The sequence below is a fragment of the Jaculus jaculus genome, chromosome X, assembly GCF_020740685.1.
Source record: "Jaculus jaculus isolate mJacJac1 chromosome X, mJacJac1.mat.Y.cur, whole genome shotgun sequence".
In the NCBI taxonomy this organism is placed as follows: Eukaryota; Metazoa; Chordata; class Mammalia; order Rodentia; family Dipodidae; genus Jaculus; species Jaculus jaculus.
In genome coordinates, this window is record NC_059125.1 from 131,953,660 (window position 1) to 131,980,010 (window position 26,351).

General features: G+C 42.7%; 1 pseudogene; it reads left to right on the forward strand.

Annotated features, from left to right (window-relative positions):
* LOC101604731 overlaps positions 1–9,765 on the forward strand; it is a 57,857-nt pseudogene extending 48,092 nt beyond the window's left edge.
* The last annotated feature ends 16,586 nt before the right edge of the window (positions 9,766–26,351 follow it).

Sequence of the window (26,351 nt, forward strand, 5' to 3'; positions counted from 1 at the left end):
TTAGCCTGGATGGGAGACAAGAGACACAAAGAAGGAGACCAAGTCCATATTCTGATCAAGGTCTCAGATTTATTCAGGCAAGCACAAGCTTATATACAGAAAATAAAACTTTCCAGACAGTGCCTACGTGCCTAAAGTCTGCTCCACAAATGCCTCTGTGTCTGAAGACTGTTTGCCAAGGCCATACGATAAGGTCTCTGTGCCCGGAGATCCAAAAGCAGCCGCAGTTCTCATGGTCAAAGAGCAGCTGCAGCTCCAAACAAGCCTGGGCTACATAGTTGAGACTATTTTAAAAAATGGGGGCTGGAGGGATAGCTTAGTGGTTAAGGCATTTGCCTGCAAAGCCAAAGGACCCTAGTTTCATTCCCCAGGACCCACGTTAACCAGATGCACATGAGGGCACACGCATCTGGAGTTTGTTTACAGTGGCTGGAAGCCCTGGCACACCCATTCTCTCTCTCTTTCTCTCTCTCTCTTCCCCTGCCTTTCTCTGTCAAATAAATAAATAAAAATATTTTTTAAAAAATGGACCACAACACAGCACGCACTAGAATAAAGATGGCTTAAAAAAATACAATGACCTAAGCAACACTTTTCTTTTTCATTCTGTAAGGTATTATTTACACGTAGTTAAACTCACCAACTTTTAAAAAAATGTTTATTTTTATTTATTTGTTTGAGAGCAAGAGAGAGAGAAAGAGGTGGAGAGAGAATGGACCCACCAGGACCTCCACCACTGCCAAAGAATTCCAGATGCATGCGCCACCGTGTGCATCTGGCTTACATGGTGTGGTGGTTTGATTCAGGTGTCCCCAGTAAACTTAGGTGTTCTGAGTGCTAGATTTCCCAGCTGATGGCAATTGGAAATTAAAGCCTCATCAGGCATGGTGGCACACGCCTTTAATCCCAGCACTTGGGAGGCAGAGGTCGGAGGATCACCATGAGTTTGAGGCCACCCTGAGACTACATAGTGAGTTCCAGGTCAACCTGGGCTAGAATGAAACCCTACCTTGAAAAAAACCAAAACCAACCAACCAACCAAACAAGAACAACAAAAAAGCCTCCTGGAGGCAGTGTTATAGCCAGTGTCCCCTTGCCAGTATTTGGCATATTCTCCTCTTGCTGTTGTCCACCATATGTTGGCCAGGGGGTGATATCCACCCTCTGCTCATGCCATCATTTCCCCCTGCCATCGTGGAGCTTCCCCTTGAGTCTGTAAGCCAAAATAAATCCTTTATCCCACAAAGCTGCTCTTGGTTGGGTGATTTCTGCCAGCAATGTGAACCTGACTACAACACATGGATACTGGGAAATCAAGGGGTCCTTAGGCTTCACAAGCAAGCGCTTAACTACTATGTCATCTCTCCAGCCCCCACCAACTTTTAACTACATGGTTCAATTAGTTTTGGTAATTGTGTACAATTCTGTGACCACAACCATAATTAAGACATAGAACAAAGCCGGGCATGGTGGCACACACCTTTAATCCCAGCATTTGGGAGGCAGAAGTAGGAGTATCGCTGTGAGTTCGAGGCCACCCTGAGGTGACATAGTGTATTCCAGGTCAGCTTGAGCTAGAGTGAGACCCTACCTCGAAAACAACAACAACAAAAATATAGAACATGCCAGGTGTGGTGATGCATGCCTTTAATCCCAGCACTCAGGAGGCAGAGATAGGAGGATTGCTGTGAGTTTGAGGCCACCCTGAGACTACATAGCGCATTCCAGGTCAGCCTGGACCAGAGTGAGATCCTACCTCAAAAAACCAACCAACCAACCAAACAAACAAACAAAAAAAATCCCAAGCAGTGCAGAGTTTAAACCTAGTACGCTATGACTGTGTAGTGCCTCTAACTGCCACACAAGTATTTTAGAAACTTAAAAGAAATTATAGCTCCAGGTTCTATGACAGCTAAAGACATTATTTCTTTTTCAAAAAAAAAATTTTATTTATTTTCAAGCAGAGAGACAGAGAAAAGTAAGGCAGATACAGACAGAGAGAATGGGCACAGCAGGACCTCTAGGCACTGCAAATGAACTCCAGATGCACATGCCATTTGGTGTATCTGGCTTTTTATGTGGGTTCTGGGAAATCAAAGCCAGGTTGTTAGGCGTTGCAGGCAAGTGTCTGAACTGCTGAGCCATTTCTCCAGCCCCAAATTATTTCTGTTTAATGAAATTAAAATGCCATTTGCCCATTTATCATTCTGTGTACTGAAAAGAATCGGTGACCAAGAACCAGAGATGAATTCAGCAGTTCATTAACCCTTCCTTAACTATAAGCTTCCCCAACCAAGCTTGAACTTGTCAATACGTATTAGCTGTCTGTAGCTCTTTAAGAGCAGCTCTGGGGTATATAGCTCAGTGATAGAGTGATTACCTAGCATGCCTGAGGTCCTGGGTTTAGACTCCAGTACTGCAAGAACTTTATACATGACTCTCACCCTGTTTCCAGGCAAGTCCCATGTTGCAGATCTTTATTTTAAAAATGTCATTTATTTATTTAAGAATAAGAGAGAGGGCTGGAGAGATGGCTTAGCGGTTAAGCTCTTGCCCGTGAAGCCTAAGGACCCCAGTTCGAGGCTTGATTCCCTAGGACCCACGTTAGCCAGATGCACAAGGGGGCACATGTGTCTGGAGTTCCTTTGCAGTGGCTGGAGGCCCTGGAGTGCCTCTCTCTCTCCCTCTCTCTCCCTCTCTCTCTCTCTCCTCTCTCTCTCTCTCTCCTCTCTCTCTCTCTCTCTCTCTCCCTCTTTCTCTGTCTATCACCTTCAAATAAATAAACATAAAAACAAAAAAAATTTTAAAAAAAGAATAAGAGAGAGAGAGACAGAGAAAATACAAACATGTAGATATACCTGGGTCTCTTGCCACTGAAAAGGAACTGCAGATACATGTGACACATTGTGTATCTGGCTTTATGTGGGTACAGGGGAATCGAACCCAAGCTGGCAAGTATTGCAAGCAAGTGTCTTTAACCACTGAGCCATTTCCTCAGCCCAACTGCAGGTTTTACTAGTTTCAAAATTCTGAATATTTATGAACTGCAAGATACTTCTGAGGCATTACTGTACTATCAATATTTCAAGGCAATGCCATGATTTGATATCCTGTAGTTTATAGATTTTAGTACATAAGTCTTTTATAATGAATTGATCATTAAGTTTGTTTTAAAATGTGATAATTATGCCAATTTTATTTTATAATTCAAAGGATTACCAGCACTTTTAGACCAAATGTCCTGGAACCCTTACAAAGAAAAGGTACTTTAATATACTCACAGAAACAAATATAAGTGTAAGTTATTTTAAAAATATTTTTATTGGCTGGAGAGATGGCTTAGTGGTTAAGCGCTTGCCTATGAAGCCTAAGGACCCGGGTTCCAGGCTTGAATCCCCAGGACCCATGTTAGCCAGATGCACAAGGTGGCACACACATCTGTAATTCATTTGCAGTGGCTGGAGGCCCTGGCGTGCCCATTCTGTCTCCCTCTCTCTATCTGCCTCTTTCTCTCTGTCTGTCACTCTCAAATAAATAAATAAAAATAACAAAAAAAATTAAAAAAATTTATTTGCAAGCAGCGAGAGAGACAGAGGGGATACAGACAGAAGACAGAGAGGGCTGGAGTTGGCTTAGCTGTTAAGACGCTTGCCTGTAAAGCCTAAGAACTCATGTTCGATTCTCTAGGTCCCATGTAAGCCAGACAAGTGTGCAATGTTGTACATGAACACAAGGGGCGCATGTGTCTGGAGTTCATTTGCAGTGACTGAAGGTCCTGGTGTGACCATTCTCTCTCTCTCTGTCTCTAATAAAAGACAGACAGGGGCTGGAGAGATGGCTTAGCAGTTAAGTGCTTGCCTGTGAAGCCTAGGGACCCCAGTTCAAGGCTCAATTCCCCAGGACCAACGTTAGCCAGATGCACAAGAGGGCGCACGCATCTAGAGTTTGTTTGCAGTGGCTGGAAGCCCTGGTGTGCCCATTCTCTCTCTCTCCTCCTCTCTGTATGTCACTCTCAAATAAATAAAAATAAACAAAAAATTTTTAAAAAGACAGACAGACAGAGAGAGAATGGGCATCCCAGGGCCTCTAGACACTACCAACTCCAGATGCATGTATCACTTCATGAACCTGGCCTTATGTGGGTCCTGGGGAATCCAACCCAGCTGGTTAGGATTTGCAGACAAGCACCTTAACTGCTGAGCAATCCTTCCAGGCCTGTAAGTTATTTTTTTTTTAAGACAGGGTCATATATATATCCCAGGCTGGCCTTGACCTTGCTTTGTAGCTGAAGATAATCTTGAACTTCCGATCCTCCTAACTCCAACTCCAAAATGCCGGGACCACTATGCCTGGTTTATATTGTACCCTGTGTGGATTTCATCAAGGGACTTGTACATGCTAGACAAGGACTCTACTAACTGGGCTACATATTCACCTGAACCTTAAATTAGTCTTATAAAGTAGCTATTATCAAATGTTATACAAAGTTGTCTTAGAAGGATTTATTGATTTAAAATATATCTGATAAGTGACTAGAGGCCTTCGATTTTATCCAAATGAAAGCATACTAAAAGATATTTTATAAATTATAAAAGTCTTAATAAATATTAATGGAGTAAGTTAATGCCAGTTTAATCATCTATTTAGACTTTTGTTATATAATTCTCCAAGATAGCTGCCCTAAATATTATCTGATAGAAGATGGAGAATGAGTAAGTGAACAGATAAATAGAATAATTCAATGAAGTATTTTCTTTAATCTCAGCTTTGCCCCACTTCTGCACATACATTGATATCATATAAGCCAACACAAATAGAGCTACTTTATTATATTAACAACATATGGGAAGGCATGTTTTTTGTTAAATATATAGAAAGGAACCTGTGTAGTAAAAGGGCAGTGAAAGAAGAGAAGTAGTTTTGGATAACCACTGTTCTACAGCCTCAGTGTTCGGGGAGTCTGTGGCAGTAGGGTTTCCTGAGCATAGAACTTCAACATGAGCAACCTAGAGAAACCCTGTCTCAAAATTAAAATCAACAAAACGCCACTGTCTTGGCATCCCTCTTTTCTTTCTTTGTAAGGCAGTACTTCACTGTAGTCAAGGCCGGCCTGGAACTCTTGGTGAATCTCCCAACCCAGTACTGAGATTACAGGCCATATCCACGCTTTCCTCCTTCCTCTTCCTTACCCTTCTCTCTTCTCTTCTCTTCCTCTCCTTGTTGCTCTTTTTGTGTCCCTCCATCCCTTCCTTCCTTCCTTCCTCCCTTTCTTCCTTTCCTCCCTTCCTCCCTCCTTCCATGTTTGCTTTATTTTTGTTTGTTTGAGACACAGTCTCACTCTATAGTACCAGCTGACCTTGAACTCACAATCCTCCTGCCTCTGTGTCCCAAATGCTAAGATCACAGATGTGAGCCATCATACCTGGATTCTCCCACTTTTTGTTGAGTTTGAGACAGAGTCTCTCTATGTAACCCTGGTTGGCCTCAAAATTGCATCAAGCCTCTGCCACCATGCCCAGCATGCATCTCACTTTCTTTCTTATTTTTTCTTTCTTTTTTTGGTTTTTTGAGGTAGGGTTTCACTCTAGCCCAGGCTGGCCTGAAATGCACTGTGTAGTCTCAGGGTGGCCTCGAACTCATGGAGATCCTCCTACCTCTGCCTCCTGAGTGCTGGGATTAAAGGCATGTGCCACCACGCCCAGATGATCTTCTCCCTTTTAAAAATATTTTATTTAGCCAGGTGTGGTAGTGCATGCCTTTAATCCCAGCCTTCGGGAGGCAGAGGTAGGAGTATTACTGTGAGTTTGAGGCCACCCTGAGACTAAATCCAGGTCAGCCTGAGCTAGAATGAGATCCTGCCTCAAACAAAACAGACAAAATATTTTATTTTTTTAAATATTTTATTTTTATTTATTTATTTGTAAGAGAGAGAGAGATACAGAAATAGGCAGGTAGACAGAGAGAATGAGTGCGCCAGGGCTTCCAGCCACTGCAAAAGAATTCCGGATGCTTGCACCCCCTTGTGCATCTGGCTAACATGGGTCCTGGGGAGTTGAGCCTCGAACCGGGGTCCTTAGGCTTCACAGGCAAGTGCTTAACCGCTAAGCCATCTCTCTAGCCCCAAAATATTTTATTTATCTTTTATTTGAGAGAGAGAGAGAGAGAGAGAGAGAAAGGCAGAGAGACAGAAAGAATGGGCACACCAGGGCCTTCAGCCACTGCAAATGAACTCCAGATGTATGTGCCACCTTGCATCTGGCTTTATGTGGGTACTGGGGAATTAAACCTGGGTCCTTAGGCTTTGCAGGCAAGTGCATTAAGCACTGAGCCATCTCTCCAGGAAGTAGGGGCTGGAGAGATTGCTCAGTGCTGAAGGTGCTTGCCTACAAAACCTAATGACCTGGGTTTGACTCCCCAGTACCCATGTCTTAGGTTTATTTGTTAGAGGCCCTGGCATGCATGCCCATATTCTCTCTCTCTCTCTTGCAAATAAATATATAAAACACTTAAAATAAAATAAAATAAAATATGATAGTTGAACTATATGTTTGGTACCAAGTATCACTACAGTAAAAAAAATCGATGAATAAACCAGGCGTGGTGGCGCACGCCTTTAATCCCAGCACTCTGGAGGCAGAGGTAGGAGGATTGCTGTGAGTTCGAGGCCACCCTGAGACTACATAGTGAATTCCAGGTTAGCCTGAGCTACAGTGAAGCCCTACCTTGTAAAACCAAAAAAAAAAAAAAAATCAATGACTAGGAAGGAGATTAAATTTTAAAATGAGGCCCATTCCTTCTCTTTCTCTTTCTCTTTCTCTTTCTCTTTCTCTTTCTCTTTCTCTTTCTCTTTCTCTTTCTCTTTCTCTTTCTCTTTCTCTTTCTCTCTCTCTCTAATAAATCAAAACTAAATTTTAAAATGCAAATTTGTGGAAAAGAGCAATTAAGGTAGGAAAAAGAAAGAAGAAACTCTAAGGAAAGAAGTTGATGTATACCTTGGTGATTTGTGTATTTTTGATCAGTGGCAATCTTCCTAATAATGTACCCAACACAGCACGTATTTCTTATGTTCTTAGACCAAGACCAGATGTGGCACATACCTACAGTAATGGAAGCAGTATGAACAGGAGTTCAAGACCATTCTCAGCTACATAAGAAGCTTGAGATGAGTCTTGACTACATGAGACCCTTTCAACCTTCCCCTCCCAAAAGAAAACACAAGACTAGATAAATTTTGAAAACTTTCTTTACCAGAGTAAGTACATTGTTTCATAAAGATGCATTAACTGCTAAACTTTAAGGGTCTTTTGCTTATGCTATGAATTTGGAGCACAAGGTGGCATTTGCATATGGAGTTTGTTTGCAGCGGATAGAGGCCCTGGCATGCCCTCTCCCTCTTTTTCTTCCTTTCTCAAATAACTAAATAAAAATAAAAAAATAATTAAAAACGAAAATATTATGTAAATAGATGAAGTATACTTGGGGTTGAGATGTGTCTCAGTAGCACTTGCCCAGTATACATCAGGCATCTGGTTTCTATGCCCAGGACCCAAAAAAATACATATACATACACATATAGTAGATAATATGCTTCAGTGGAAGATAGTTCTCTACCAAGTTAAACTAACTTGCCTTTTACCACATTTACATACAAAACATTTTGTTACATTGAAAGGATTTGGAATTGCCTTAGAATTTATGAATTAAAGAATTGCTTTGGGGTAAAGAAAAATGAAGTTATGAAATTTGCAGAAAAATGGATGGACCTGGAAAGGATTATACTAAGTGAGGTAACCCAGGCCCAGAAAGCCAAGCGCCACATGTTCTCTCTCATATGTGGATCCTAGCTACAGATGACTGGGCTTCTGTGTGAGAATGAAAATACTTAGTAGCAGAGGCCAGTAAGTTGAAAAGGAGACATAAAGGGTGGAGAAAGGAAGGGAGGAGGATACTTAATAGGTTGATATTGTATATATGTAAGTACAATGATTGTAATGGGGAGGTAATATGATGGAGAATGGAATTTCAAAGGGGAAAGTGTGGGGGTGGGGAGGGAGGGAATTACCATAGGACTTTTTTTATAATCATGGAAAATGTTAATAAAAATTTAAAAATTAAAAAAAAAAAGAATTGCTTTGGGCAGGGTGTGATGATGCACACTTTTAATCTCAGCACTACAGAGGCAGAGGTAGGAGGATAGCTGTGAGTCTGAGGCCAGTCTGAGATTACATAGTGAATTCCAGACCAGCCAGGGCTAGAGTGAAACCCTACCTCAAAAAACAACAACAAAAAAGGAAGAACGAGGGGGAGGAGGAGAAGAAGAAGAAGAAGAAGAAGAAGAAGAGAGCCATGGCAGGTAAGGGCAATGGGAGGAGGATGCAGGGGCCTGCCTTGATTCAGACTGAAAAAGTGAAGAAATCAGCTGTCTTGTGATGAGCCTTCACTAACATCCTGGAGAAGGGGAGCTTTCAAGCCTGACCTGTGGATCTTCCCGCTTCCCATCTTCTATGCTAAGAGCAGTTAGGAGCGCTTTGAGCTCTGGAGTAAAACCTCCATCCCTAACAAGAGGCTGGAAGCTGACCATGCAAGGCCAAGCCAGACCTACTTTCCACATGGCAGGTGGCCAGTGAGAAGAGCACTGGTTGTTCTGGCACATTCCGAGAGGACATCCTTCAACTATGAGATGAAGGAGGCTGTGGAGGAGGCTCTGAAGAGGAAAGGATAGGAGGTGGCTGAATCTGACCTCTACGCCATGAACTTCAACTCCATCATTGTCAGAAAGGACATCACCGATAAGCTGGAGGATGCTGAGCAATTCCAGTACCCTTCCGGGTCCTCTCTGGCTTATAAAGAAGGCTGCCTCAGCTCAGAAATCGTGGCTGAACAGAAGAAGCTGGAAGCTGCAGACCTTGTGATTTTTCAGTCTCTTAGGGGAGCAGGAGACCCAAGACTTGCCAGAGCTCGTGGGAAAAATGACAAGCTCCAGGGTCACTAAGACTCCAGCTCAAGCTGGGCATGGTGGCACACACCTTTAATCCGGCACTTGGGAGGTAGAGGTAGGAGGATCGCTGTGACTTTGAGGCCACCCTAAGACTACATAGTGAATTCTAGCCAGTCTGGGCTAGAGCCAGACCCTACTTCAAAAACAAATAAAAAGAATAGGCAGAGGAGTAATGGAGCTGGGCCCTGACAATCCGCTTCAGGCCATGTCAACTGAGCACGTCCAGCACAGTTCCCAAAGCAGTGGTTCGGGGTCCCAGCCATTCTGAAGGGCTGGTTTCACCGTGTGCTCAACACAGGGTTTCCCTACACATATGCCACCGTGTGCGACCAGGGCCCGTTCGCGAATAAGAAGACCGTGTTCTCCACCACCACAGGTGGCTCCATGTACTGTCTTCAGGGTGTCCATAGGGACATGAGCATCATTCTCTGGCCAATTCAGAGTGGCTTCCAAGTCTTAGAACCTCGGCTGACATACAGCATTGGGTAGGTTCCACCAGATGATCGGATTCAGATCCTGGAAGGATGGAAGAAACATCTGGAGAATATGTGGGAGGAGACTCCACTGTATTTTGCTCCAAGCAGCTTCTTTGACCTAAATTTCCAGACAGGATTCTTGCTGAAAAGAAAAACAAGGTATAGGAGGAGCAGAAAAACAGTAAATTTGCCCGTTCTGTGGGCCATCATTTGGGCAAGTCCATTCCAGCTGACAACCAGATTAAAGCCAAAAAAGAAGATGATTATTTTCTAACCCGTTTTGAAAGCTAGGTATCTTCTTTCAGTTTCCCTGACCTGTTTTAGGTTTTAAGCTTCAGGTGTTGTTTTTTCTTCCAGAACCATCAGAAAAGGGTCAGCTGTCTGCAGGCAATGTGGGGTAGTTCTATCATTAAATGTAGCTGTCTTTAACAAATGCAATTGTGACATAAAACCACAATGTGTTTAGCCACTGGAGGCCATTTGGGATATAAAGCAGGGAGGTGTGGAAGGATGCTAGAAAAGACTTCTAAGCCAGGCGTGGTGGTGCACGCCTTTCATCCCAGCACTCAGAAGGCAGAGGTAGAAGGATCACTGTGAGTTCGAGGCCACTCTGAGACTACAGAGTGAGTTCCTGGTCAGCTGGGATAGAGCAAGACCCTATCTTGAATAACCAGAAAGAGAAAAAATACTTCTGAATATCATCTACACAAGTTAATTCGTTTTTTCGGGGTTAACACTGACTAGATAGCATCTAACTCTCCAGTGATCTGCATCTTTTAATTACCTCTCTGTGGTATATGGCAGAAGGGAATAGCTCAGAGAAAATAATGACTGACTCTATCTGGCCTAAGGGACTTAATTTGTGTAGTAGTTAGTAGTCTAATGCTTGCTTATTACACACACACACACACACACACACACAGAGGTTTCAATTACTACACAAATATGAATATGCTCCATATAAGAATATCTCTTCAGAGCTGGAGAGATGGCTTAGTGGTTAAATACACTTGCTTGCAAAGCCTGACAACCTGGGTTCAATTCCCCAGTACCCACATAAAGGCAGATATACAAAGTGGCACCACATACATCTGAAATTTGTTTGCAGGGGCAAGAAACCCTGGCATGCCCATTCTCTCATTATCATTTTCTCTCTCTCTCTCTCTGTTTGCAAATAAATAAGTAAAAATATAAATATAAGAAAGCATAATGCTGCTCTCACTTTGGGTAGAGAATCTTCTCTTTTCAGAAGTCAGTGACCTTGGGACGACTCAGAAGGGATCATAATGCTGGAAAGAAGTGACTGGAGTACTGAGTAACATCTCGATCACACCTTCCAAGGCTCAGGGTCTAATGCGGAAGAGGCGGCGGCGGAAAGAGTGTAAGAGCCAAAGGAAGGGTAGGACTCCTTACAACATGCTTCTCCAGACACAAAATGGCCTGGATATCCATGACCTAATAGTGCCTGACACTACCTACACAAGACCATCATAAGAGGAGGAAAAGATCATGACATCAAAATAAAAGAGAGATTGATTGAGATGGGGAGGGGATATGATGGAGAAGGGAATTTCAAAGGGGAAAGTGGGGGGAGGGAGGGTATTACCATGGGATATTTTTTATAATGATGGAAGATGTTAATAAAAATTGAGGAAAAATAAGAAAGCAAAAAGAGCCAGGCATGGTGACGCATGCCCTTAATCCCAGGAATCAGGAGGCAGAGGTAGGAGGATGGCCATAAATTTGAGGCCAGCCTGAGACTACATAGTGAATTTCAGGTCAGTCTGGGCTAGAGTGAGACCCTACCTCAAAAAATAAGAAAAATAAAAAGATGTTGTGGGCCAGTAGTATAGCTGAGTGTTACTATACTTGCCTGGCATGTATGATACTCTGAGTAAGTTCAATCCTCAGCATTGCATAAGATTTTTTTTTTAATTTTTATTTTTTTTATGAGAGAGAGAGAGACAGAGACAGAGAATTGGTGTGCCAGGGCCTCCAGCTACTGAAATTTAACTCCAGATGCGTGCACCACCTTGTGGGCTTGTGTCACCTTGTACATCTGGCTTATGTGGGATCTGGAGAGGTGAACATGGTTCCTTATGCTTAGGCCTCACAGGCAGGTGCCTTAACTGCTAAGCCATCTCTCCAGCCCTAAAATTGCTTTTGTTTTTCAGTTTTGGCACAATAGAGTTTGTTCTGCCCAGTATCTTAGTAGATGTGACATATCTTACATGAGTTTCTTATAACTGGGTTTCAAGCTGCTCTGGAAGACAACTTCTTTGCTTCTTTGTGGCATCCTTAAAGGGACTCCAAAGTGAATTCTGGGGGCTGGAAAGATGGCCTAGCAAGCTAAGGCACTTGCCTGTGAAGGCTAAGAATCTAGGTTCGATTCCCCAGAACCCATGTAAGCCTGATGCACACGGTGGCACAGGCATCATTTGCAGTGGTAGAGGCCCTGTTGTGCCCATTTTTCTACTCCCCCCATCTGCCTATTTCCTTCTCTCAAATAAATAAATAAAACATTTTTTATTTGTTTGATTGAGACACACACAGAGAGAGAGAGAGAGAGAGAGAGAGAGGGAGAGAACGGGCATGCCAGGACCTCCATCCACTGCAAATGAACTCCAGATGCATGCTCCACTACCTTGGGCATCTGGCTTACATGGGTCCTGGGGAATCGAACCTGGGTCCTTTGGCTTTGCAGGCAAGCGCCTTAACCACTAAGCCATTCCTCCAGCCCTAGATATTTTCTTAAAGTAAAATTTGTGTGTACCACATAGTTTATACATATGTAGACATAGATTATAATGTTGTATAATTAATATATAATATCCATTGTTATATATTATATCCATTATATAAGTTATATAGATTAGATCCACATATGCATATATAGATTGAACCTAGGGCCTCTCTGTAGGTGAGTGCTCTGCCCCTAAGCTACATCTCCAGCTCAGCAATGTTGCTTTATTTTGCAATTAGATGTTTCTGCTTGATATTTTTTAAATTAATTTATTTTTTATTAACAACTTCCATGATTGTAAACAATATCCCATGGTAATGCCCTCCCTCTCCCCACTTTCCCCTTTGAAACTCCACTCTCCATCATATCCCCTCCCCATCTCAATCAGTCTCTCTTTGATTTTGATGTCATCATCTTTTCCTCCTCTTATGATGGTCTTGTGTAGGTAGTGTCAGGCACTGTGAGGTCATGGATATCCAGGCCATTTTGTGTCTGGAGGAGCACGTTGTAAGGAGTCCTACCCTTGCTTTGGCTCTTACATTCTTTGCGCCACCTCTTCTGCAATGGACCCTGAGCCTTGGAAGGTGTAATAGAACTATTTCAGTACTGAGCACTCTTCTGTCACTTCTTCCCAGCACCACGATGCCTTCTGAGTCATCCCAAGGTCACTGCCATCTGAAAAGAGAATGTTCTCTAAAATGTTCTCACCAAAAGTGAGAGTAGCATTTATATATGGGTTTGAACATTAACAGAAGTGTTTACTGGTCTGCTTGATTTTTTAAAATGTTTGCTTATATTATTTTTTAAATTATTTTTTGTTCATTTTTATTTATTTATTTGAGAGTGACAGAGAGATAAAGAGGCAGATAGAGAGAGAGAGAGATAGAATGGGCGCGCCAGGGCTTCCAGCCTCTGCAAACGAACTCCAGACGCGTGCGCCCCCTTGTGCATCTGGCTAACGTGGGTCCTGGAGGATCGAGCCTCGAACCAGGGTCCTTAGGCTTCACAGGCAAGCGTTTAACCGCTAAGCCATCTCTCCAGCCCTGCTTATATTATTAATTATGTTCTAGAAAATAATTTATTTTTTTAGTTCATCAGGTATGATTAGCAAAATAAAGCTGTGTGTGTAGCTGGGCATGGTGGCGCACGCCTTTAATCCCAGCACTTGGGGGGCAGAGGTAGAAGGATTGCCATGAGTTCAAGGCCACCCTGAGACTACATAGTGAGTTCCAGGTCAGCCTGGGCTAGAGTGAAACCCTACCTCAAAAACCAATAAATAAAAATAAATAAATAAATAAAGCTGCGTGAAGTGACATAAGCTTATAATCTCAGCACTCAGAAGGCTAAAGCGGGAAGATTGCAAATTCAAGGTCAACCTGGGCTGTAAAGCAAGATCTTGTATCATAAAATAAAACAGCAAAACAAAATCTATCATGTGTGTGTGTGTGTGTGTGTGTGTGTGTGTGTGTGTGTATACACTCAGGAATTATTAAGTGATTCTAGATAGCGATGCCTTCAAATTTTTCTTTTATGTATTTATTTATTTATTTATTTTGGTTTTTCAAGGTAGGGTCTCACTCTAGCTCAGGCTGACCTGGAATTCACTGTGTAGTCTCAGGGTGGCCTCAAACTCTCTGCGATCCTTTTACCTCTGCCTCCTGAGTGCTGGGATTAAAGGCACATGCCACCACACCCGGCTTTTTCTTTGTTTTTTGATCCAAGGGTTCACTCTGTAGCACATGTTGGCCTGGAATTCATGGCAATCCTCCCATCTCAGCCTCCTAGATGTTAGGATTATAAATATGAGCCACCACATTTGGCTTCAAAGTTTTCTTTATATTTTTTCAGTGTTTTATAAATTAATAGTAACAAGTCGTACTTTTGCAAACAAAAGCATGTTAAATAAGACATGTCTACCTTTGCCTGCTGTTTTGTGACAGGTGAAATGGCACTTTAACATCAACCAAAAAAATTTTTGCAAGATATTGCCAACATGTATTCTTATGATTCTTCCCAAATTTCAAAAACAAGTGCGTGGTGAGTGTTAACATGAGGTTTTAACCATGCATTGCCTATTTTTCACTTGGTTTCTAATGTCTCCTGAAGCTATTGTATATATTCAGAAGTGTGGTGCAGTATTATATTTATGTATTATATATAATTATGTATATCATATATAATACAGAATTTTTATAAGTTATATATTCCAAATGGCTACTTTCAATTTTAGTCCATTAGTCCATGCTGTTAGTAATTGATGCTAACTCGTACTATTAATATTTGGTGGATACACTTTTAGAAATGAGATTTTTACCATTTGATTAAGTGGTATCTTAGAAATAAAAACAAAAAAAAGTAAAGTAACTAAAAATATTGTCAGTTCGTGGTTAGCATGAACGAGGCCCCAGGTTTTATGCCTAGTGCCACAAAAAAAAAAAAAAAAAAAGCTGAGCTGGGGTGCATCTCAGTCAATGGAGTGCCTGTCTAGATACATGAGGGCTTGGGTTTCATCCTCAGCACTGCATAAACCTGGAATAGTTGCCCATACCTGAAATGTCAGAATCTAATGTTTATTGTTTTAAAAATATTGTTAAGCCGGGCATGGTGGCACACGCCTTTAATCCCAGCACTTGGGAGGCAGAGGTAGGAGGATTACCATGAGTTCCAGGCCACCTTGAGACTACATAGTGAATTCCAGGTCAGCCTGGGCTAGAGTGAGACCCTTCCTGGAAAAATCAACATATATTGCGGAAGAGGTGGCGGAAAGAATGTAAGAGCCAAAGGAAGGGTAGGACTCCTTACAACGTGCTCCTCCAGACACAAAATGGCCTGGACATCCATGACCTCACAGTGCCTGACACTATCTGCACAAGACCGTCATAAAAGGAGGAAAAGATGATGATATCAAAATCAAAGAGAGACTGATTGAGATGGGGAGGGGATATGATGGAGAGTGGAGTTTCAAAGGGGAAAGCGGGGGAGGAAGGGCATTACCATGAGATATTGTCTATTAAAAAAATAGGGCTGAGCTTTTGCAGTGTGAATGTTTATTCTAAGCCCTTATGGGTTTGGGGGGGATTTTTTTTTTTTGGTGTTATGGTTCAGTTAAAAGATCTTTGAAAATGGGAATGTTTGAACATCATTAGGATTGATAAAAAATGTGGGGACTTTGAAAGTTGGACTAAACGCATTGCATTTCACATCATGGATGGTTAACAGCTTATGGGGGCCAGGGGTGGAATGTGGTGGTTTGACTCAGGTGTCCCCCATAAACTCAGGTATTCTGAATGCTAGTCTCCCCAGCTGATGGCAACTGGAAATTAACGCCTCTTGGTGACAGCGTATTGTTGGGGGCGGGCTTATGGTATTATAGCCAGTGTCTCCTAACCAGTGTTTGGCACACCCTCTTGTTCCTGTTGTCCACCTTGGGTGGGCCAGGGGTGATGTCTACCCTCTGCTCATGTCATCATTTTTCCTGCCATCATGGTGCTTCCCCTTGAGTCTGTAAGTCAAAATAAACCTTCCCCCCCAAAAAAAATAGGGCTGGAGGGATGGCTTAGCAGTTAAGGTGTTTGCTTGCGAAGCCTAAGGCCCCTAGTTGGATTCCCCAGGACCCCAGTTAATCAGATGCACAAGGGGGCGCACATGTCTGGAGTTCATGTGCAGTGTGGCTGGAGGCCCTGGTGTGCCCATTCTGTTTCTCTCCTACTCTCTTTCTCTGTCAAATAAATAAATAAAAATTAAAAATACATATATATTATATATCTTTTTATTTATTTGTAAGCAGAGAGAGAGAGAGAGAATGAGAGAAGGAGAGGGAGGGAGAGAATGGGCACACCAGGGCCTCCAGCCATTGCAAATGAGCTCCAGATGCATGTGCCACTTTGTTCATCTGGCTTATGTGGGTACTGGGGAATCAAAACCAGGTGGTTAGGCTTTGCAGGCAAGTGCCTTAACTGCTGAGCCATGTCTCTAGCCCTGAATTTTTGATGTATGATTTTCTGTTTTTCTTTTCTTTTCTTTTCTTCCTCCCTTCCTTTCCTTCCTTCCCCTCTCCCTTCCTTTCTCCCTCCCTCCCTCCCTCCCTCCCTCCCTCCCTCCCTCCCTCCCTCCCTCCTTCCATCCTTCCCTTCCTCCTTTCCTTCCTTCCTTCATCTCTTTTTGTTTTTTTGAGGTAGGGTCTTGCTCTATCCCAGGCTGACCTAGAATTCACTATGTAGTTTCATGTTGGCCTTGAACTCAAGGCAATTCCTCCTACCTCTGCTTCTGGAGTGTTGGGATTAAAGGTGTATACTGATATCCAGGCCTTTTTGTGTCTGGAGGAGCACGTTGTAAGGAGTCCTACCCTTGCTTTGGCTATTACATTCTTTCTGCCACCTCTTCCACAATGGACCCCGAGCCTTAGAAGGTGTGATACAGATATTTCAGTGCTGAGCACTCTTCTGTCACTTCTTAGCACCATGGTACCTTCTGAGTCATCCCAAGGTCACTGCCATCTGAAAAGAGAAGCTTCCTTAACCAAAAGTGAGAATAGCATTAATATATAGGTATGAACATTAAGAGAAGTGCTTACTGGGCAGTTTGATGAGCATAATACATACATTTAGCCAGACACTAGCAGACATTATACCCCTAGGGCTCATGACTATTCCTGTTGTAGGTTTTCAGTTTCAGGGATGTATTTCCTCCCATGGAGCTGGCCTTTGCCATACAAAAAGCTTTGTAATTTCATGAGGTTCCAGCAGTTGATCTGTGGTTTTATTTCCTGAGCAATTGGGGTTATATTCAGAAAGTCTTTGCCAAGACCAATTTTTTGAAGGGTTTCCACTACTTTTTCCTCTAGTAGTTTCAGAGGTTCAGGTCTGATATTAAGGTCTTTGATCCATTTGGACTTAATTCTTGTGCATGGAGAGAGATAAAAACCTATTTTCATCCTTTTACAGATACATATCCAGTTTTCCCAGCAATATTTGCTGAGGAGGCTGTCTTTTGTCCAGTGAGTATTTTTGACATTTTTTTTTTTTTGAATATCAGGTAGCTATAGCTTCCTGGCCTTACATATGGGTCCTCTGTTTTGTTCCATTGATCTGCATGTCTGCTTTTGTGCCAGTACCACGCTGTTTTTGTTACTATGGCTCTGTATTATAGGTTAAAATTGGGTATGGTGATACCACCAACCTTGTTTTTGTTGCTCAAAATTGTTTTAGATATTTGAGTTTTTTTGTGCTTATAAATGAATTTTTGGGTTTTTTTTCCTATTTCCATGAAGAATGCCATTGGAATTTTAAAAATGTTTTATTTATTCTTAATCTTTTTTTATTTTTATTTATTTATTTGAGAGTGACAGACAGAGAGAAAGAGGCAGAGAGAGAGAGAGAGAGAGAGAGAGAGAATGGGCACCCCAGGGCCTCCAGCCACTGCAAAGAATCTACAGATGGGTGCACCCACTTGTGCATCTGGCTAACGTGGATCCTGGGCAAGCGAGCCTCAAACCAGGGTCCTTAGGCTTCACAGGCAAGCGCTTAACTGCTAAGCCATCTTTCCAGCCCAAGATATTTTTATTTATTTATTTGACAAAGAAAGAGGGAGAGAGAGAGAGAGAGAATGGCGTGTCAGAGCTTCCAGCCTCTGCAAACGAACTCCAGACACATGTGGCCCCTTGTGGGCTAAAGTGGGTCCTGGGGAATCAAATCTGGGTCCTTTGGCTTTGCAGACAAACACCTTAATCTCTAAGCCATCCCGCCAGCTCACCAATGGAATTTTGATGGGGATTGCATTAAATGTGTAGATTGCTTTTGGTAAGATTGCCATTTTCACAATATTGATTCTTCCGAGGATGCTGAACTCTAAAGGTCAACAACGTTCTACTAAATCAGAGGCTCTCGTTCTTGTATCGAGGAATTCAAAGAATGAATCTCACAGATAACTAAGGATGAATTTTAACAAAGAAACTTCATTGTGGAGAGAAATCAAGTTGAAAGGAAAAGATTATTGCATAGAGGAAGCAAACCGTATTGTATCAAACAGCAGAGGCAGCTGGGAATGGTGGTGCACGCTTTTAATCCCAGCAATGGGGAGGCAGAGCTAGGAGGATCATGAGATTATATAGGGAATTCCAGGTCAGCCTGGGCTAGAGAGAGATCTTGCCTCGAGGAAAAAAAAAAAAAAAAAAAAAAGTGCAGAGGCAGAGAAGAGCTCTTGGATGGGGAGATTCCACATCAGAGGGGACCCAAAGGCAGTTTGCCCATTGAAAAGTGAAAGAAGCAAAAGTATAAAGATCCCAGAAAATGAGTTTCCAATGAGTTTGTTTGTCTACAGGTTTATAAGACTTTCTGGCTCGAGAATATGTTGAATTTGTAAATGACTGGACTGAGACATGGAAAAGTGAAATTCTGGCCCACCCGTCAGTTCCCTGAGGTGCCCACGTGTCTCCTTTCCAATCAGGGATCTGGTTGCTCTTTGTCTTGGTGCTGGGCCAGGGGAGGGTTCAGCGCCCACCTACAAGCCTTGCACGGGAGAAGCAAAACAAAATCAAGGACAAGAGCAGAGTGGGTGGGCATTATGTGAGCCAGCTGGAACCTTCGAATACTGGCTTTGCTGTTTTTTCCAGAGCACTGTCCTTTTTATCTAGTCAGCTTGGCTATCTCATACCCAGCTGCAAGTCCGCTTGTCTTCTTTCCCAGTGTTTTTAACTTTACCATTGTAGTCCCAAGAGTTGCTTTAACCATTGCATTCCCAAGGCAAGGAGCAATGACAAAATACTCATTTTCAAGGTCCCTTCCCTAACTACCTGTATACAGCATGTTTTTTTTTTTGTTTGTTTGTTTGTTTTTGGTTTTTTGAGGTAGGGTCTCACTCTGGTCCAGGCTGACCTGGAATTAACTCTGTAGTCTCAGGGTGGCCTTGAACTCACGGCGATCCTCCTACCTCTGCCTCCCGAGTGCTGGGATTAAAGGTGTGCGCCACCACGCCCGGCTATACAGCATGTTTTTTTCCCCCTCCTACTTCTATCAATATGTTTACCTCCAGTTGCATCAATTTTCTTGCCAATGACATAACTATGTTCTTTATGGCTGGAAAAAATACACAATTTTCTTTATCCGTCCCTCTGTTGCTAAAAAGCTAGGCTGGTTTTTTTTGTTTTGTTTTGTTTTGTTTTGTTTTGTTTTGTTTTTGAGGTAGGGTGGTCTCACTCTAACCAAGGTTGACCTGGAATTCACTCTGTAGTCTCAGGGTAGCCTCGAACTCACGGTGATCCTCCTACCTCTGCCTCCCGAGTGTTGGGATTAAAGGCATGCGCCACCACGCCTGGCTTTAGGCTGGTTTTTATTAATTACCCGTTGTGGACATTGCTACACTAAATCCTGATGTGTAAGTATCTCTGTGGTATGTTGATGTGGATTCCTTTGGTTAAATAGCCAGAAGTGGTATAACTGGGTCATGTGACAGAATTATTTTTATTTGAAAACATTTTATGCATTTATTTGCAAGGAGAAGGGGAGGGAGTATGGGCATGCCAGGCCCTCCTGCCAGTGCAAACAAAGTCCAGACTCATGCATACATGTGTCACTTTGTGCATCTGGCTTTACATGGGTACTGGGGAATCAACCACCAGCCTTTGCAAGCTTTGCAAGCAAGCACCTAAGCCACTGAGAAATCTCTCCAGCCCCCCCACCCTTTTTTGAGGATCCTCCACACTGATTTCCATAGAGTTTGGGCTAGTTTATATTCCTACCAGCAGCGGATAAGGTTCCCTCGTGTCCACTTCCTTTCTAGTATTTGTTTTTTACTTGTTTTCTTTATGGCTACCATTGTGACTGGGTCAGGCTCAAAGATCAATTCAGTTTTGTATTTATCTGATGGGTAGTGAGATTGAGCATCTTTTCATGTGTTTATTGGTAAGTGGTACCGGAAGGATCAATCAGCAGCTAAAGGTCATCCTAGCTACATACTTCAAGGCCAGCCTGGGCCACTTGACTCCCTGTCACAAGAAACTGAAAAACAAACCAAACACAAATATAGAGCCCATGCCGGGCGTGGTGGTACACACCTTTAATCCCAGCACCCGGGAGGCGGAGGTAGGATTGTCTTTTAGCCTTAGTTTGACATCTTTATCATGAACCAACTGTCATAACAGTTAATTCTCTTGTTAGACAACTCTCACTGTTAGAAATCTCCTACATTAAAAAGGTAGGATCTGGGCTGGAGAGATGGCTTAGCGGTTAAGCGCTTGCCTGTGAAGCCTAAGGACCCCGGTTCGAGGCTCAATTCCCCAGGATCCACGTTAGCCAGAAGCACAAGGGGGCGCACGCGTCTGGAGTTCGTTTGCAGAGGCTGGAAGCCCTGGCGCGCCCATTCTCTCTCTCTCCCTCTACCTGTCTTTCTCTCTGTCTGTTGCTCTCAAATAAATAAAAAAAAAAAAAGGTAGGATCTGCCGGGACTTGGTGACTCATCCTTTTTTGTTGTTGTTTTATTTTTATTTATTTATTTGAGAGCAACAGACAGAGAGAGAAAGAGGCAGATAGAGAATGGGCGTATCAGGGCTTCCAGCCACTGCAAACGAACTCCAGATGCGTGTGCCCCCTTGTGCATCTGGCTTACGTGGGTCCTGGTGAATTGAGCCTAGAACCGGGGTCCTTAGGCTTCACAGGCAAGCGCTTAACCGCTAAGCCATCTCTCCAGCCCATGACTCATGCTTTTAATCAAGAAGCAGAGGTAGAAGGATCTCTGTGAGTTCAAGGACAGCCTGGGACTACAGAGTGAGTTCCAGATCATTCATGGCTACAGTGAGACCCTACCTCAAAAGACCAAAAAAAGTGGGTGTGGGGAAATAAGACCAGTTTAGAGTTAAGGTTTGTATCTAGATGCCTTGTTTTGTTGGCTCCTTAACACTTGGGCAAGTCAAGTGAGCTATTAAAAGCCTATAAATTAAGATTCTAATTCTAAATCTCTGCCCCTGTTCCTTGAATTATTAGCACTCCCACAATAGGATATATTTAATCTCATTTCCTAAATGAAAAATTTTAATCCTCCTAGGAGCAACTGTATATACAGACCCATGATGAAAATGCATGGATGTTACTTTGGATATATAGCGGTGGGGGGGGGGAACTAATTGCAACTTTCCTCAAGTGTTTTAAAATCTTACAAGTTGTTCTTGAACATTCTATTATGTAGATAAACGTCACTGTCAGATAGTTGAAATTGTGCATTTTAGAAAAGGTCAGGGAGCCATATGAATACTAACAAAAAGGTAGCATGTTTCCCTGAGGTTCTGTGATTTCAGAGTCAAACAAAGCCAGGCACGGTGCTGTAGTCTTATAAGCCTAGGACTTGGAAGGCTAATACAGGAGAACGTCCAGTTCAAGGACAGCTTGGAGTACGCTTGAGTACCACGCCAGCCTGACCTACATAGTGAAACTCTGTCTCAAACAAACCACAGAGAAACAAAATTGATTTTCAACTGTCACATGGAGTATAGAGATCCATCATGCAGGAATCACAGAAACTTGCTAAACCTCCATAAGAATGGGAGACTTAATAACTACAGCCTCTCAAAAAAAGATATGCATTAAACCAGGCGTGGTGGCGCATGCCTTTAATCCCAGCACTTGGCAGGCAGAGGTAGGAGGATCGCGGTGAGTTCGAGGCCACCCTGAGACTACATAGTGAATTCTAGGTCAGCCTGAGCTATAGTGAGACCCTACCTAGAATGAAAAACAAAACAAAACAAAACAAAAGATATGCATTAAATGAATGCCATCACTAAGTAAATCCTTAATAAATTAACCAAGAGCTAGCTACTTGTATGCAATTTGGAAATATTCTTGGCTTCACTGATATTAATGGGAGTCTGTAATATAATTGGTCACATCACCGTTGAAAGAGGGATCAGGCTGTATTCTTAGTAAGTCAAGGAGTCATGAGATGTGATTATTGTTCTTCCAGGAGGTCTGTGTGACTTTGCATAGGTCAGTTTAGCTCTCTGGACTTGAGGTGCTCCACCCCATCTGCAAAACAGAGTTCAGTTAGGCACTTGAAAGGGTCTGTGGTGGTTTGAATGTGAGTGTTGGGCATGGTGGCACTTGCCTTTAATTCCAGCTCGGAAGACAGATCACCATGAGTTCGAAGGCCACCCTGAGACTAATTCCAGGTTAGCCTGGGCTAGAGTGAGATCCCACCTGTAAAAGCAAAAAAAAAAAAAAAAAAAAAGCTCCCTTGAATGTAAATGTCCCTCATAACCTCAAGTATTTTTGTGCATCTGGCTTTATGTGGATACCAGGGAATTGAATTCCAGTTGTCAGGTTTTGCAAGCAAGTACCTTTAGCCACTGAGCCATGTCTCCAGTCCCTCAAGTGTTTTAATATTTTTATTTATTTATTTTCAAGCAGGGAGAGCTAGAGAGAAGAGAGAAAAACAGAATGGATGTGCTAGGGCCTCCAGTTACTGCAAATTAATTCCAGATGCATGAATGGAATACAGGTCCTTAGGCTTTGCAGGCAAGCGCCTTAACTGCTGAGCCATCTCATCTGTCCAGCCACTCTCAGGTATTTTTTTTTCTTTTTTTTTTGTTTTTTTTTTTGTTTTTGAGGTAGGGTCTCACTTAAGCCCAAGCTGACCTGGAATTCACTATGTAGTCTCAGGGTGGCCTTGAACTCATGACAATCCTCCTACCTCTCTGCCTCCTAAATTCTGGAATTAACCGGTTCCCCTCAGGTATTATTTTTAAGCAGGCGTGATGGCACACACCTTTTTTTTTTTATTTTTTTTTTTTTTTATTTATTTATTTGAGAGAGACAGACACAGAGAGAAAGACAGGTAGAGGGAGAGAGAGAGAATGGGCGCGCCAGGGCTTCCAGCCTCTGCAAACGAACTCCAGATGCGTGCGCCCCCTTGTGCATCTGGCTAACGTGGGACCTGGGGAACCGAGCCTCGAACCGGGGTCCTTAGGCTTCACAGGCAAGCGCTTAACCACTAAGCCATCTCTCCAGCCCTCAGGTATTATTTTTAAAATTTAATCTTATTTTTTTTATTTGAGAGACAGAGAGGCGGGTAGATAGAGAGAATGGGCATGCCAGGGCTTTAGCCACTGCAAATGAAGTCCATAAGCATGAGCCACCTTGTGCATCTGGCTTACGTGGGTCCTGTGGAATTGAACCTGGGTCCTTTGGCTTTGCAGGCAAGCACCTTTTCCAGTATGCATCCCTCCAGCCCTCACCTCAGGTATTTTTTTTTTCTTTTCAATTTTTTTTTTCATTAACAACTTCCATGATTCTAAAAAAAATCCCATGGTAATTCCCTCCCTCCCCCAACTTTCCCCTTTGAAACTCCATTCTCCCCATCTCAATCAGTCTCTTTTATTTTGATGTCATCATCTTTTTCTCCTATTATGATGGTCTTGTGTAGGCAGTGTCAGGCACTGGGAGGTCATGGATACCCAGGCCATTTTGTGTCTGGGGGGAGCACATTGTAAGGAGTCCTACCTTTCCTTTAACTCTTACATTCTTTCTGCCACCTCTTCTGCAATAGACCCCACGCCTAGGAAGGGGTGATTGAGATATTGCAGTGCTGAGCACTGCTTTCACTTTTTCCAGCACCATGGTGCCTTCTCCCCTCACGTATTTTTTTTTTTTTTTTTGGGTCTCACTCTAGCCCAGGCTGACCTGGAATTCACTATAGAGTCTCAGGGTGGCCTCGAACTCATGGTGATCCTCCTACCTCTGCCTCCCGAGTGCTGGGATTAAAGGTGTGCGCCACCATGCCTGGCACCCCTCAGGTATTTTTTATTACTTCCTACTTAGTCCCCAGCTAATGAAGTCTTTGCAAAGTGGAGCCTTGCTAGAGGAGTAATGTTACTGGGGAAGGACCTTGGGGTTGGAGTGAGCCAGCTTCCTCAGCCATGATGCAGCTTTCCCTCAAAAGTGGAAGCCTGAAATAAACTCTTCCCTCCTATAAGCTGCTTCCAATTAGGTGTTTTGTCCCAGCAATGAGAAACTAACTGTTATAGATCCCTTCTCCCTCTTCAATTTTCATTGAGTCTGGGTCAATATTGGCTTTTGTCTTTGCTAGCACGCCAGGTAAAGTGATGTGGCATGAAATTTCAGAGCACTTTAAGAAAATATTTAGGAAATTAGATAACTTTATATCTAATATTTTTATTCTTCCTGGCAGCAAGAAACTCATTTTGTTCAGCCTCATCAATATTTTCCTCTCTTCTCTGAATTATGTATGATTTATGATGAAATAGGGAAAGCTAATTTCCCCCTGGTTTCTTGTTGTGTGTGAATAAATGATCCTCTCAGGATTTCCTTATTAATAACAAGTTTCCATGAACAGAGCACTCCATAAAATTGTCCTTGTACTGTAATTACGGCTTGAGACAAAACAACATAGGAGAGATGTTGCCAGATGTTGCCAGGAGGCTGAGGTAAGGGGATCGCTGTGAGTTTGAGGTCAGGTTGGGCCATAGACTGGGTTCCAAGTCAGCCTGGATTACAATGAGACTCTGTGTCAAAAACAAACAAACAAACAAACAAACAAACAAACAAAAAAGAGATGCCGACTAGAGAGGTGGCTCAGTGGCTAAAGGCACTTATTTACAAAGCCTCTTGGCCCAGGTTCAATCCCCCAGTACCCGCAAAAGCCAAATGCACAAAGTGGCATGTGCATCTGGAGTTTCTGCAGGGGCAAAAGGCCCTGGTGTGCCCCCAATCCCTCCCCCCCCCACTGTGTCAAATAAATAAAGAAAATATTTTAAAAAGAGGCATGTGGTGTGTTTGTTCCAGAGAAGCAAGAGAGATACGGCTAAAAGCTACATGAACTATAAAAACACTGCCCCAACAGTCATTAGGAATCGCTCAACTAACATTAAAAAGGGTGTTTCCAGAAAAAGAACTTATTTTGTTCCTCAATGAATACTGTATAGAAGAAAAGCCCTCTAATACTAATTTAGTTTATTTCTTGGCATGGCTCTTGTGCTTTGTAACTCTCCATTAAACACAAATGAAAAAGTATGCACTTGAAAGTAGTAAACAGTTGGCGTGTGACTATGCTGAGGAAGGAAATACTTAAAAATTGTATTATGGGGGGGAGGGTATTACCATGGGATATTTTTTATAATCACGGAAAATGTTAATAAAAATTGTGAAAAGAGGGCTGGAGAGATGGCTTAGCGGTTAAGCGCTTGCCTGTGAAGCCTAAGGACCCCGGTTCGAGGCTCGGTTCCCCAGGTCCCACGTTAGCCAGATGCACAAGGGGGCGCACGCATCTGGAGTTCGTTTGCAGAGGCTGGAGGCCCTGGCGCGCCCATTCTCTCTCTCTCCCTCTATCTGTCTTTCTCTCTGTGTCTGTCGCTCTCAAATAAATAAATAAAAAAAATTGTGAAAAGAAAAAAAAAAAGATACCTACTTTTCTTACTGTAAAAAAAAAAATTGTATTATCCAGCAGTGAGGCCTAATTATACTTTCCATTTCCAGTCTTACTCTGACAAGGTGAAGGCTTTACTTTGCTTCCTCGCCTAGCCTTGCATCAAGGCCTGTTCTTGGGTGATCTTTTCATAAGAGACGGAGCTTATGAAAAGGAATGGCTAGGGCCAGCATGCTACAGCTGTCAAACGAAGTTCAACTAAGTCTCCCTTCAGGTCCGATTTAGATTTATTCCCATGCTATGTCGATTGGCAGAGATTTTTGTAAATATTTATAAAATGCAAGACTATTGGGAATATGGAGAGTGTAACATTCAAATTCTTTGTGGGTAGATTCCCAATATTCTTTCTGGTGGAGACTTGGTATTATATACCAATTATTAAAAAAATTTTGTTTGGGGGCTGGAGAGATGGCTTAGCAGTTAAGCGCTTGCCTGTGAAGCCTAAGGACCCGGGTTCAAGGCTCGATTCTCCAGGACCCATGTAAGCCAGATGCACAAGGTGGCACATGTGTCTGGAGTTCGTTTGCAGTGGCTGGAGACCCTAGTGCACCCATTCTCTATCTGCCTCTTTCTCTGTCTGTCTCTCACTCTCAAATAAATAAAAATAAACCAAAAAAAATTTAAAAAAAAATTTGTTTGGTTCTATTTAGTTGAAAGTGACAGATATATATAGAGAGAATGGGTGCGCCAGGGCCTCCAGTCACTGCAA